This window comes from Leptonychotes weddellii, chromosome 6, assembly GCF_054177405.1.
Source record: "Leptonychotes weddellii isolate Sample4059 chromosome 6, ASM5417740v2, whole genome shotgun sequence".
In the NCBI taxonomy this organism is placed as follows: Eukaryota; Metazoa; Chordata; class Mammalia; order Carnivora; family Phocidae; genus Leptonychotes; species Leptonychotes weddellii.
In genome coordinates this window covers 66,405,662-66,418,755 of record NC_138374.1, presented here as the reverse complement: position 1 = coordinate 66,418,755, position 13,094 = coordinate 66,405,662, and positions in this window count along the sequence as shown.

Here is a 13,094-nt window from a genome sequence, read left to right as displayed (position 1 = left end):
GTGTCTGCCCTCTCCTCGGGTCATGATCCCAGGTCCTGGGATCAAGCCCCGTGTTGGGCTCCTTGCTTAGTGGGGTGTCTGCTTCTCCCTCTCCTTCTGCCCCTCTGCCCTCCCCCTGCTTGTGTGCACTCTCTCTCTCACTCTCTTGCGCATGCTTGTGCTATTTCTCTCTCTCAAATAAATAAATAAAATCTTTTTAAAAAGTCTGTAAATAATAATACTTAAACACTCATTTTATTCACTTAAAAGATTTAGGATTAATCTATAAGAAGAAAAATCAAAGACCATTGCTCTATACTTGAACCCTCAACCGAAGAATGAAGTCTTTGCAAGAAATTCTTTCTTTGTGGGTCAGAGGGAGTAGAAGGGAGATGGGCACCAGCTTAGCATTTAGGCATGGGAAGTACTTTGAGGTGAGATTATATGTATAAGTGGAATAAGAAATAAAAATCTTTGGGGAAGAGAAGAAATAAATGATCCATTAAAAACTACTCTAAAGTTTAAAAGAAGAGGAAAGATTGATTTAAATGTTCTCTTACAAAACAATCTTATAAAAATGGCAAATACAGTAGAGCATAGTATTATTTACATCATAACATGTGCTTTTGAAGATTTGTGGTCTTGTAATGAATTACCTGTGTAGCTCCATGACAGAGAATAGACATTTTTAACAGGAAAAGGCATGTTTACCATGAAAAGATACCCAAACACAGAGTGCTAATGATATCTTCACAATCTGTCTTCTTCACCTGAACTTTCTACGTTCAGTTGGCCATTCTTTCCTTCCAGAAGCTTAGATAAGATGTAAATGCAAGAAATAAATACAGCTGGCTTGGCACTTGCAGAGCATAGGTCCTGAATCTTCAAAGTCTAAAACCTTCCCTGCAAAATATTTAGCATGGTGAGCAAACAGAGGGGATGGGGGCTCCTTGAGATGTGGATTCTATGCTCACTCATTATATATAACTCAGCCCCTCACTGTAGTCTTAAATTAGCTTGATTTTATTTATTTTTTTTAAAGATCTTATTTATTTATTTGAGAGAGAGAGAGAACAAGTGTGGGGAGGGGCAAAGGAAAAGGAGAAGCAGACTCCCCGCTGAGCAGGAAGCTCAACATGGGCTCCATCCCAGGACCCCAGAAAGACTGAATGTTATATGCTGAGGTTCTTTGTAGCTGTACAGCTCATTCGAAACCACAACTGGTAAAACCAAGAACTCTAAGATAAACCAAGAACTAGGACCTTGCTACTAAAGCGCATCCTAGTGTCTTAGGATTTGTCAGTTATGGTGCCCACTTCCGCTCTCTGGCGACTTTATGAAAGCCTCCATGGAAGCCTTGGCTCCATGGAAGGATTCTTCTTTGATTTTTCCTATTGAATGGAGACAAATGAGGGAAGGCTTTCTTGAGGCATAGTATATTCTTTTTTTTTTTTTTTAAGATTTTATTTTTATTTATTTGAGAGAGAGAGAATGAGAGACAGAGAGCATGAGAGGGAAGAGGGTCAGAGGGAGAAGCAGACTCCCTGCTGAGCAGGGAGCCTGATGCGGGACTCTATCCCGGGACTCCAGGATCATGACCTGAGCTGAAGGCAGTCGCTTAACCAACTGAGCCACCCAGGCGCCCCGGCATAGTATATTCTTATATTGGTCTTTGTTTATATTAAATTAAAAATAGGGGGCTAATGTTCATCTGACATGATAACAAATAACAAAATAATAACTCCTAATCTGGTGATAACCATAATTCAGAATTTCTAGGCAAACATATTTTTAGTTCAACAGCCTGGGGATCACTATTCACAATTCCAAATTTGTCTCTAATTTATATATTTGCCTTAGGGTTTGCTTTAAGTTTTTGTTGAGCAAGTAGCATTGCTTGTTTATTGGCAGGAGGAAAAGTCTGAACACTTCTGCCCACTATGTCTTGCTATTGGAGTCACCAAGGAGAACACAGTGCAGTCCAGCACTGGATGGAATATCCCTTTACTCACAAGGAGAAGGGACAAGTAAGATCAGCTTCAGTAGTGGGTGTTGGTCTCCCATGGCCAGCAGACCCATCCCCCAACAGATGTGGGGCAGTTGGCTCTCCTGCACCCCTCTGGAACTGCAGCAGAAGGACCCCATCCCCTCCCCACAGGGGTCAGATATAGCAGTGGGGTTGGCCAGGTGCCATATGATGCTTAAGCAGGACAAAGGATCACACACTGAGTCTGAAACAGAGAAAGATATTCCCACACAAGGTGACAAGTTCAACAGAGGATGTGGTGACTTTTTATCTCTTGGTAAGAAATGTTCCAGACCCAAGGCCCATTCTTACGTGCAGTTCATAGGGGGTTGAAGAACTGCACGCATAAAATTCCTTTCCCGGTAGTTTTATTTTAGTATTCTTCTATCTTACATTGACTTTGTATAAAGCTATTTCATTTAGGGGTGCCTGGGTGGCTCAGTCAGTGTCTGCCTTTGGCTCAGGTCATGATCTCAGGGTCCTGGGATCAAGCCCTGCGTAGGGCTCCGTGCTCAGCAGGGAGTCTGCTTGTCTCTCTCCCTTTCCCTCTGTCCCTCCTCCTACTTGTGCTCTCTCTCTCGAATAAATAAATAAAGTCTTTTTTTAAAAAAAAAAGCTATTTCATTTAACAGTAACTTTAATTGAGAAGGTTTCCAAATTGAGTTAAATCCCATTTTCCCTCATTACATTGGCCTTGGGATACCATTCCAGCTTCTCAGGAATTCTGAGCCAAGGACATCCTTTTGAGATACTTTTTAGTTGAGAAGGTAATGCCTTTGATAACTGCCTGAAGGTACGCCGTGAGCCTTACAGGGGCACTAGCAAGTGAAACAAGTGAATTGTTCCGCTTATATCATATCCATCATTCCCTGACCAAGTGTTCGGTCCTCTGTTTGGTCTTTCTCCCACTGGGTGGCTGTGTGGAGCGGTACCTACTATTCCTTAGCTTTATGAAATATCTATATAGAATTTCCAGGGAACAGGATCCAGGGCTCCCAGGCTGTTGCTCGTAAACTGGACCCACAATGGCCTAGCCATGTAACTGTGTAACCATGGTTCCGAATGGCTACACACTTAGGGCAAGTGACCCAAGACAAAACCAAACTGACCATTGTAATGCTTACATGTAATAAATCTTGTCGGGTTGAGCTTACTTTTCACACTCTGGAGGGACATTAAGGATAACAGGCTGGTTTTGTTACATTCCATAACTTTGGTGACAGCATCCTTCATTGAACAAAAATCCTTTAATTCTGTTGAAATAAAATGTAGCAATGTGGTTTGTATTTTTGAAATTGTTTCATAATTCCTTTGCCACCTCTTTAGTTCCAAAGATGCTATCATGTATCATTTTCTATTCACTTTATAGTTTTGCCTTTCATTTTTTAAAAAAGATTTTATTTATTTATTTGTCAGAGAGCGAGAGAGAGAGAGCACAAGCAGGGGGAGTGACAGGCAGAGGCAGAGGGAGAAGCAGGCTCCCCGCTGAACAGGGAGCCCGATGCAGGACTCCATCCCAGGACCCTGGGATCATGACCTGAGCCGAAGGCAGACACTTAACCAAATGAGCCACCCAGGCATTGATTTATGGTACTGCTTTTAGGGTGTGTTAGGTTCCATATACATATATTCTAACTCAAAGCTCTTTCTTCTGTCCCGTTGGGCTATTTATCTGTACTTGGGCTACTATCACCATTTTATAATTTATTTAAATGGCTTTGGATTATGTCACAATACCTAGAAAGGCAAGTTCTTTCTTTTCTTTTTAAAAACTGACTTAATTATTTATGGATGTCTACCTATATAAAGTTTAGAATGAGTTTATTTGGTTTCTCAAGAAAAATCCAACTGGAATTTTGTTTGGAATGGCACTAGATTTAGAGAGTAATTTGGAGATAATTGATGTTTTTGTAATATGGATGTAGTCCATCCCAAATCATGGGATAGCTTTCCTTTCTTTTTCCCCTCAGACCATCTTCTATGTAAGTACACATCTCTTAACCTCTTACAACATAGTGTAGGTCAGGACCTCAAAATACTGTGTTAGACAGTAGCAATGATGTTGGGCATCACTTACCTTGTTTACTATCTTAAAGATCTTCCATTAAGTATATGTTTGCAGTATTTTTGGCATAGACAATTTACTGAATAAAAGATATTCCCTTCAGGGAGCCTGGCTGACTTAGTTGGTGGAGCATGCAACTCTTGATCTTGGGGTCATGAGTTCAAGCCCCATGTTGGGTATGAAGTCTACTTAAAAAATAAAAAGGTGTTCCCTTCTATTCTTAATTTGCTAGAGTCTTTTTCCCTCTTAAAGCTAATAGCTGAGTTTTTTTTCTGCATCCATTGATGATTATATAGGTTTTCTCCTCCAGTCTGTTAGTATATTGAATTGTATTGTTTCATGTTATTCCATTCTTATATTCCTGTAATAAACTAAACTTTGTTATCTTATTTATATCAGACACAGTTTTGAGATTTTGACATCTCACTCATGACTGAAACTAGCCTTTTTTCCTCTCGTATTGTCCTTGTCTGGTTTTACAAATAAGAGACTATTTCCTCTGTCTTTATTTTCCAGAGGTTTTACAAATTTGGAATGATGATTCCTTTCAAGTTTTGGTAAAACTTGCTTTTAAACTGGCCAGATACAAGCATTTTTCTTTTCTCAGAAAAAGAAATGCGTAATAGGAAAATAGATAAGTATTTGTACATATACATACATATGTGTGTGTTTACAGAAGTATAACAAACATCCAGGAGAGTGCAAAAGACATAAATATATACCTTTATTTTCACAAAGTAACTTTAAGAGCGCCTTCTGCTCAGGTCATGATCTGGGGGTCCTGGGATAGGTCCGTGTCAGGCTTCCTGCTCAGCGAGGAGTTTGCTTCTCCCTCTCCCTCTGCTCCTCCCCCTCCCCAGCTCATGCTCACTCTTTCTCTCAAATAAATCAATAAAATCTTAAAAAATAGAACATTACCTGATCATTCCTTCCCAATTTCCTTGCTATTATTGTCTTTTTAAACTCATTAGATAGGTATTAATGCAATTTAAAAAAGAAAAACTAGATAGTGTATATTTACATTAATTTGTTTTTACTGATTACCTATCCATTCTTTCATGTTAGACTTTTGTTTTGGGGGACCTTTGTCTATGATTTTTTTTAAGATTTACTTATTTTTTAGGAAGAGAGACAGAGAGAGAGCAAGCAGGGGGAGGGGCAGAGAGAGAGGAAGAGAGAGAATCTCAAGCAGGCTCCCCGCTGAGCACAGAGCCTGACATGGGGCTCAATCCCATGACCCTGAGATCATGACCAGAGGCAAAATCAAGAGTCAGACGCCTAACTGACTGAATCACCCAGGCTCCCCCAGTCTATGAGGTGTTTTTTGTTTTTTTTTTTCAAGTATCTGTTAGAGATAATCTCTCTGGCTTTAGTTAATATAAAAATGTCATTACTTTGCCCTCATTTTTGGAAAATAGGCTTGATGATACATAATTCTAGGTTGCCACTTACTTTCTCTCAGACTTTGAAGTTTTTTATTGTACTCTGTTCATTGCTGCTTCTAGAAGCCTATTTAATTGTCTGTTACTCCTTTAGAAGTGATCTGCCTCGTCTCCATGATTGCTTTTAAGATTTTTTTCTCATTTCCTGGGGCACCTGGGTGGCTCAGTCGTTAAGCATCTGCCTTCAGCTCAGGTCATGATCCCAGGTTCCTGGGATCGAACCCCGCAACGAACTCCCTGCTCCGCGGGAAGCCTGCTTCTCCCTCTCCCACTCCCCCTGCTTGTGTTCCCTCTCTCTCGCTGTGTCTCTTTCTGTCAAATAAATAAATAAAATCTTTTTTAAAAAAAGATATTTTTCTCATTTCCTTTTTTTAAGATTTTTTTATATGTATTTATTTATTTAAGATTTTATTTATTTGAGGGAGAAAGAGCAAGCTCAAGCAGGGGGATCGGCAGAGGCAGAGGGAGAAGCAGGCTCCCTGAGCCCGTCGCGGGGCTCGATCCCAGGACTCCGGGATCATGACCCGAGCAGAAGGCAGACGACCAACCGACTGAGCCACCCAGGTGCCCCAGCCAATGGGATATTTAAACAAAGAGCTTCATCTGGTGGCCTGAGGCTAGCAGGCCTATGTTAAGGGCAGTGGCGGCCACCACGCTCTTCATCCCCGAAGCTAGGAACCAGCACCCTGGAAGGAGCCTCCACCCTCTCCCACGTGAACAACTAACTATCTGATAGGTAGCTGAGCGTGTGCACAAAACCTGATTGGGTGACAGGTGCGGGAGGGTTATCACAGTAAAACAGCCCCACGCCAAAGAGCCCATAAAAACACCTAGAATTAACCACCAAATCAGCAATCCTCTCGGGTCCCCTCCTTCTTGGGGAACTTTATACTATCGCTCAATAAACTTTGCTTTGCTGCTCGCCGTTCTTTGTCTGGTCCACCTCTTAATTCTTCGAAGCATCTTCATCAAGAACCGCGGGCACTAAAGGAAAAGTAATCCTGCAACACTTATATTTTGCATTTTTTAAATGTTTTCTTTGTTATTGTTTTTATATCAACTTCAATCATCCCTTGCTGTTCATTTATGTTTAAATTTGGTCTTCATTTAATTTGATTATCCTGGAACCATGTCTTACTTACATAGTTACTTTATATTCAGAATCTGATCATTCCCATACTTGGAGTCTCAAGGCATAAATTTGTTATTTGTTGTTTCTGCAGACTTTTACTGATAGCCAATGATTTGATTTTTTTTTTTTCAAAATGGTGAGTTCACGGTTGACTGCAGTGAACAGGTGGCAATCCTGAGTGCCTAAATTGGAGTTGTTTTCCTTCAAGAGAGCTTTTGAGTTTGTATCTACTGAAGCAGGTAAAATCACTTTAGTTCATTTAAGGATCTTAGTTAAATGGGTAGCCTGAGGTTGAACTACTTCATCCTGCAGCCTACTAATCAGAGTGATGTTATCTACAATTGCCTAAGGGGAAAGCACAAATTTCCTTTGTTTTCTACTCAACAATCAGCTTTCAGCTCACTAGCCCTTTTAATAGCTTTATTTTCCTTGGTTCCCAGTCTATTGTTTGGAATAACTTCTTCACAGTATAAAGTACAGATCCACTTCCTCTTCCTTGCAGTACAAGACCTTGTTTTGTTTTGTCTTTTTTTTGATGACGTGAGCTGTTCTCCATCCTTGGGGTAAGAGAGGCTACTTTCCCTTTCCCCTGGAGGGAAGAAAGGAGTCTTGGTGACCTTGCAGCAATCCATGTAGAGAGCTCATTCCTGGTAGGAGCTCCTGTTCTCCCCCAAGTAAAACAAGGGTATGTTGTTTTTGTTACCGTTTCTATGAATGTGTCAAACAGGAGAGGGAAATCAAGCCAAGAGTAACCACTAGTGATATCTGATCTTCCTTTTAGATGTCTGTTCGTTGTGGTAAGGATGCATACAAGATTACCATGAATGAAAACCCTATCCCAGACTACAAACACAGGTTGAAAGAATTAGAGACACTGACACTCTGGCCATCTCTGGATGGACTGATTTAATGGATGTAAGGGACTGGTGGTTGCCAAGTCTATTTAGGACTGTTGGCTTGTGTCTTATGGATCCTCTTTATCTAGCTAACCATTTGTTTAATTTCTCTTGTTCTGTTGCAATGAGCCCTAACAATGTTAAATCCTCCTGGCTGTTGTCAGTTGCCCCCACCACCACATATTCTGGTTCTATAAGGAAGTCAGAGAAATGGAAATATCTGTGCCATCAGAAGCTTTTATTGGGGACACTCTTGTAACTCTTTCCCCCCCCTCCACATCCACAGCATTCATTGAGTTTTGTTGCGTCCTTATTGTAATAGTAACAGCTAACCTTAGTGGAGTCCTAATCATAGGCTGATACTTTGAGTGCAGATTCAGTGGTAAACAAATCAGGCATGGTCCTTCCATATGCTCACTGAGCTTAAAGTTGCCCCTTCTTTTTGACAATCCCACTCTCTCCCTTATTTAAGCTCACTAGGGGTTGCCCCAATCTTACTATAAAATACTTACTGCCTTCTTTGAGAAGTCAGACTGACCCTGAACTGAGAGGTAGGAGAAAAGGTAGTATTACAAACAGAACATTTTTATCATGAATGTCCACGAAGCCTAAATAGAGTGGATGTCTGCTGGGTTGTCTCCATCAGTCTGCTCCCAGCCCACTCCCAAACGTCCTGACAACTGTCCACTGTCGTCCACCCCGTTCAAATAAAAGTATCCATATTTATACAAATATGGTGATTCGGAGGTGGGTACCGGGCTTGGGCAGTATCTGGAAACTTGGAACTGGTTATAATCTTATAACCTTACTCTAGAGAGGATGAGAAGTAAATCTTAGAGAAAGGGTTTCTGCCATGGTTTGTGTCTGTGCAAATGAGAAGCTGAGAAAGCTGCTGTGTGATGCAAAAGAGGAGTTGACAGCCAGGAAAGGGCAGAGAGATGAGAAACTCTGAAATTCCCCCAGGAATTTGGGGTCCCTAATTCCAGTTTATTCCTGTAGCCTAGCTGCTTCCTTGCTCTTGTGGTCCATGAGTCCCTCCTGTGTCCTTGTAATACATTCTTCCTTGCTTAAACCTGTTCTGGTAGATTTCTATGAATTTTGCACTAAGACACAACACTGGAAAAGGTAAGTATGCTTACAGAAAATGTTTTCCTGTTTGCTAAAGGCTGAAAAGGAAGATTAGCACTGGAAACATTTGTATCTGGATCAACTCCCCACTACCTAAAAAACCCCTGGGTGACTTTGCAAAAGGCACTATGCTTCATGGATCAATTGAACTTTTGCAACTCCTCCTTTTCCGCCTGACTCCATTTATGTGCCCACTATGTGAGTCCCATTCGGAGAGAACCGGGAGAAGTGCAGTAGGGAATCATTCATCATGTATCAAATAACAAATTATACAACATTGGGTTAATTATACTTATGTCATGACACTGCATCTTACCTCATGAGTCTGAACCAAGAATAGTATAACTGTCTTGGACAGTACTTCCCCTCAGTACTCTCCCATGACCTGGAGCACCAGAAAAATCTTTCAGGGGTTACTTTCACTCTTTGTCCCCATGCATTGTTTCAGCTATTCTAAACAGGAACCCTACTCTCATCCTTGGCCAGGGCAATTGTATTATCCTAACTGCTCACAAGTTTATTTTTTGTAAATGAGGATTGTAGGACATGTCCGTATTATGGGTTAGAAAACTCTTGGCATAAAGTCTGCACTGCTAACTGATCTGTTCAACAAATAGTTATTGAGTGATTACTACGTGTCAGGTGCTATTCTGTATGCAGAGGAATCTTACTTTTTTAGTTGAAAAGAAAGGAAATAAACAAGATAAGTAAAACAGGTAGTATTTAAAAATAGTGCTAAGGAGAAAATAAAGCAGAGAAAAGAGAGGAAGTATCAGGGCAGGGGGAATTACAATTCTAGGCATGGAAGGTGCTCCAAGAAATGGAATTTTGAGTGAGTATCTGAAAAAGGTGGAGGAGCAGGCCACATAGGTATTTGGTAGTTGAAGGAGAGTATGCCAGGCAGAGAACAGGAGTTGCAAAGGTTGGTGGAAGCTTGCTCAGTATGTTTGAAGAACAGCAAAGAGGCAAATCTGGCTGAGGATGAACATGCTGAGGAGAAAGTAAATAGAGATGAGGTTAGAGAATAATGAGGGTCATCACTTCTCGGCCTTTTGGCTAAGATCAAGTGGAGAATAATGAGGGTCAGATCACATGAGGTCTCTGTAAACACTCAGGCTTTTTATGAGGAGCAAGGAGGGAGCCTTTGAAGGGTTATAGGCAGAGGAATGACATGATCTGATGTATGTTTTAACAAGAGTGCTATAGTGTTTGGTTGAGAAAAAATTAAAGGCAAGTGTGGAAAGAAGCAGGAGGACCAGTTAGGAGGCTTTTGCAGTGATCTGCATGAGAAACAATGGTGGCTTGAACTAAGAAAGAGCAGCAGGATTTTCTATTGGACCAGATTGGGGTGAGAAAGAAAGAGAAAGGACAATAAAACATCAAGAATTTGGGGCTGACTCACCGGAAGTAGGGAGTTGCCATTTCCTGACAAGGCAAAGATGTCAAGAGGAGTATGTTGGAGCAGGATGCTTATTAGACATCAAAGCAAATGTATCGGGGGGCAGATGGACATATGTCTGTAACTGAATGCAGAGGTCTACTAGAGATAGAAATTTGGGAGCCACTAACATATGACAGCATTCAAAGTGTTGGGAAGAAATCGCCAAGGGAGTGAGAGTAAATAACAAAAGAAAAGGCCATACTTAAAGATTTATTTATTCATTTGAGAGAGAGAGAGAGCGCTCATGAGTGGGGGGAGGGAGGGAGGGGCAATGGGAGAGGGAGAGAGAAAATCTCAAGCAGGTTCCCCACTGAGTGCAGAGCCTGATGCAAGGCTTGATCTCACAACTCTGAGCTCATGACCTGAGCAAAAATCAAGAATCGGAATCTTTTTTTTTTTTTTTTTAAGATTTCATTTATTTATTTTACAGGGAGAGACAGAGAGAGAGAACACAAGCAGGGGGAGCAGCAAGCAGAGGGAGAGGGAGAAGCAGACTTCCCGCTGAGCAGGGAGCCAGGCATGAGGCTTGATCCCGGACCCGGGATCATGACCTGAGCCAAAGGCAGACGTTTGACCAACTGAGCCACCCAGGTGCCCCAAGAGTTGTAGTCTTAACTGACTGCGCCCCCCAGGTGTCCCAAGAAGGTCATATTTAGAGGCCATGGAAATGAGGACAAACCAGCAAAAATATTGAGAGGAAAGAAACTAAGGGGTAGGAGCAAAACCAGGGGAAGTCAAGTGAAGAAAGTGTTTCAAGGGGAAGGTGCTCAGCAGTGCCCAATACTGCTTTAGGTCAGGTCAATGAGAACTGAGAACTGATCTTGGATATAGCAATAAAGAAGTCAGTGGGGAGCTTCCATAAGAGCAGTTTTGGTGGGGGCAGTGGGGACAAACAATTAAAGTGGGTTAATGAGAGAACAGGAGGAGCAGAATTGGACACGGCAAATATAGTTAACTATTTTAAGGAGTGTTCTGTAGGAAGAAAGACATGGCAGAAATAGGGTCAAGAAAGTGTTTTTAAAAGGTGGGAGTACTTGCAACATGTTTTTACATATTGATGGAATCCGTCTGCAGAGTGGGAAATCCATCATGCAGAACACAATGAAAGAATTGTTAGAGCAACGCCCTTCAGTTAGCAAAGGGAACAGAGCTGGGGTGTAACGGGTGGAGGCAAAGGAGAAAAGGCAGACGCAGGTTGGTGGGTAGGTGAGGGGGTGGGAGACATGGCTATACTTTGGTTTCTGTATGCTTTTTGGAAATGAAATAAAATTTCTGGTTAACATACTTCTTTTTTAAATACAAAGATAGTCATGGTGGAGATACTGACTCTGGGATGGAAAGGGTATCTTTATAACATGAAAAGTCCTCATGTTGCTAATGCTGTTGCCATGAACAGTGACACAATGGTGTACTAATATTCCAAGACAGCCTGGTGGTTTTCTCCCAAATAGTTCTTTCTGACACTGTTATCTGGACATTTTAAAGTGTTTTCCTTAACCATCAACCCTATTAAAATAACCCCACAATAATTAGTTCTTTTTATCTAAACATCAGCTAGTTGTTAGTTTAGATCTTTGAGTCAGAAAGTTTTTCTTGCTATTTTTTTTTCTCAAAGTGTACTACAGTCCTGTTTCCTGGGCATTAGTATGTGTAATCTAGTCTATTTCAAAATTTGGTAATATATGGCTGCTGATTGCTCCATTCATTCAATTTGCAATTTATAGCTACTTTCCAGTTCAAGCTATTAAATGTGGGAACACGGGATAATGGGCCATTTACTGAATTGCTGATACTGATGCTCATGCTGCAAATTGGAAGGGATAATTCTAAAATGTTTAAATGATGTTAGGAAAAGGCTTTTTGTTTGTTCATTGGTTGAAAAAAAAGGCTTGGTAGAGCACTGTTTTTTAGGTGGAATCACTGAAAGTCAGGATTGAAAAACTCTCAAAAATCACCTGGTCTCATCATTCATTTGATGCTTATGCTCCCTTATAACCGCCCCTGCTGAGTGGTGGTCTTTCCTTAGCTCCAGTGCCAAGGAAGTGACTACTTTATTCCTCTACATCATAGAAATTCATCAGCAAAAACACATTAGTAGTTTTCTATTCAAAATTACTCTTTGGGACAGTCAAGAGATTTTCCAGTTGTTACTCAAAAAATATAAATCGGAATTAGGCTTTTTTACATAGATACAAAATGGAACAAGCAGATGGCATAAATATCTTGTGCAGTAGGTTGAGGGGCAGAGAATCCTCAGCTAATCCTGGTATGAAGCACTAGTCCTTTCATAGGTGAGAGTATAGAAGGTTATAGGGAGTCTGAGCTATAGGGTGCTATCCCAAAGGAAGGTCCTGCATCTTCATTTTCTTTCTTTCTTTTTTTAAGATTTTATTTATTTATTTGACAGCAAGAGAGAAAGAGAAAGAGAGAGAGAGCACAAGCAGAGGGAATGGCAGGCAGAGGCAGAGGGAGAAGCAGACTCCCCACCAAGCAGGGAACCCGCTGCGGGGCTGGATCCCAGGATCCTGGGATCATGACCCGAGCCGAAGGCAGATGCTTAACCAACTGAGCCACCCAGGTGCCCTGTATCTTCATTTGCTTCCATAACCTTGACAGTGCTATAGACATTTCTCTTGTCTCTGCCTTAGCACAAGATATCCGTATTGCTACATTCAAAATCCCACCCTCCTGCTTCATAATTTTGGTCAGAAGATTGAGTTGATAATCATTAATGTTTAGTAAGATAACTGGACACCACTACACATCTTTTTTTTTTTCCCTCTTGAAATCACATCATACAGAGTGAAGAGAAATCATTTCATGTTAATGAATTTGATCTTTTGCTTTGTTTTTCTACGCGGTTAGAATTTATTCCGACTGATACGGATTTTTGCATTTGTGACATGAACCTCGGGGCAGGAAAGTTTATTAAAAAAATGATTTCACTGAGGAGAGAGGAACGAATAGGTGGAGCATGGGATTTTT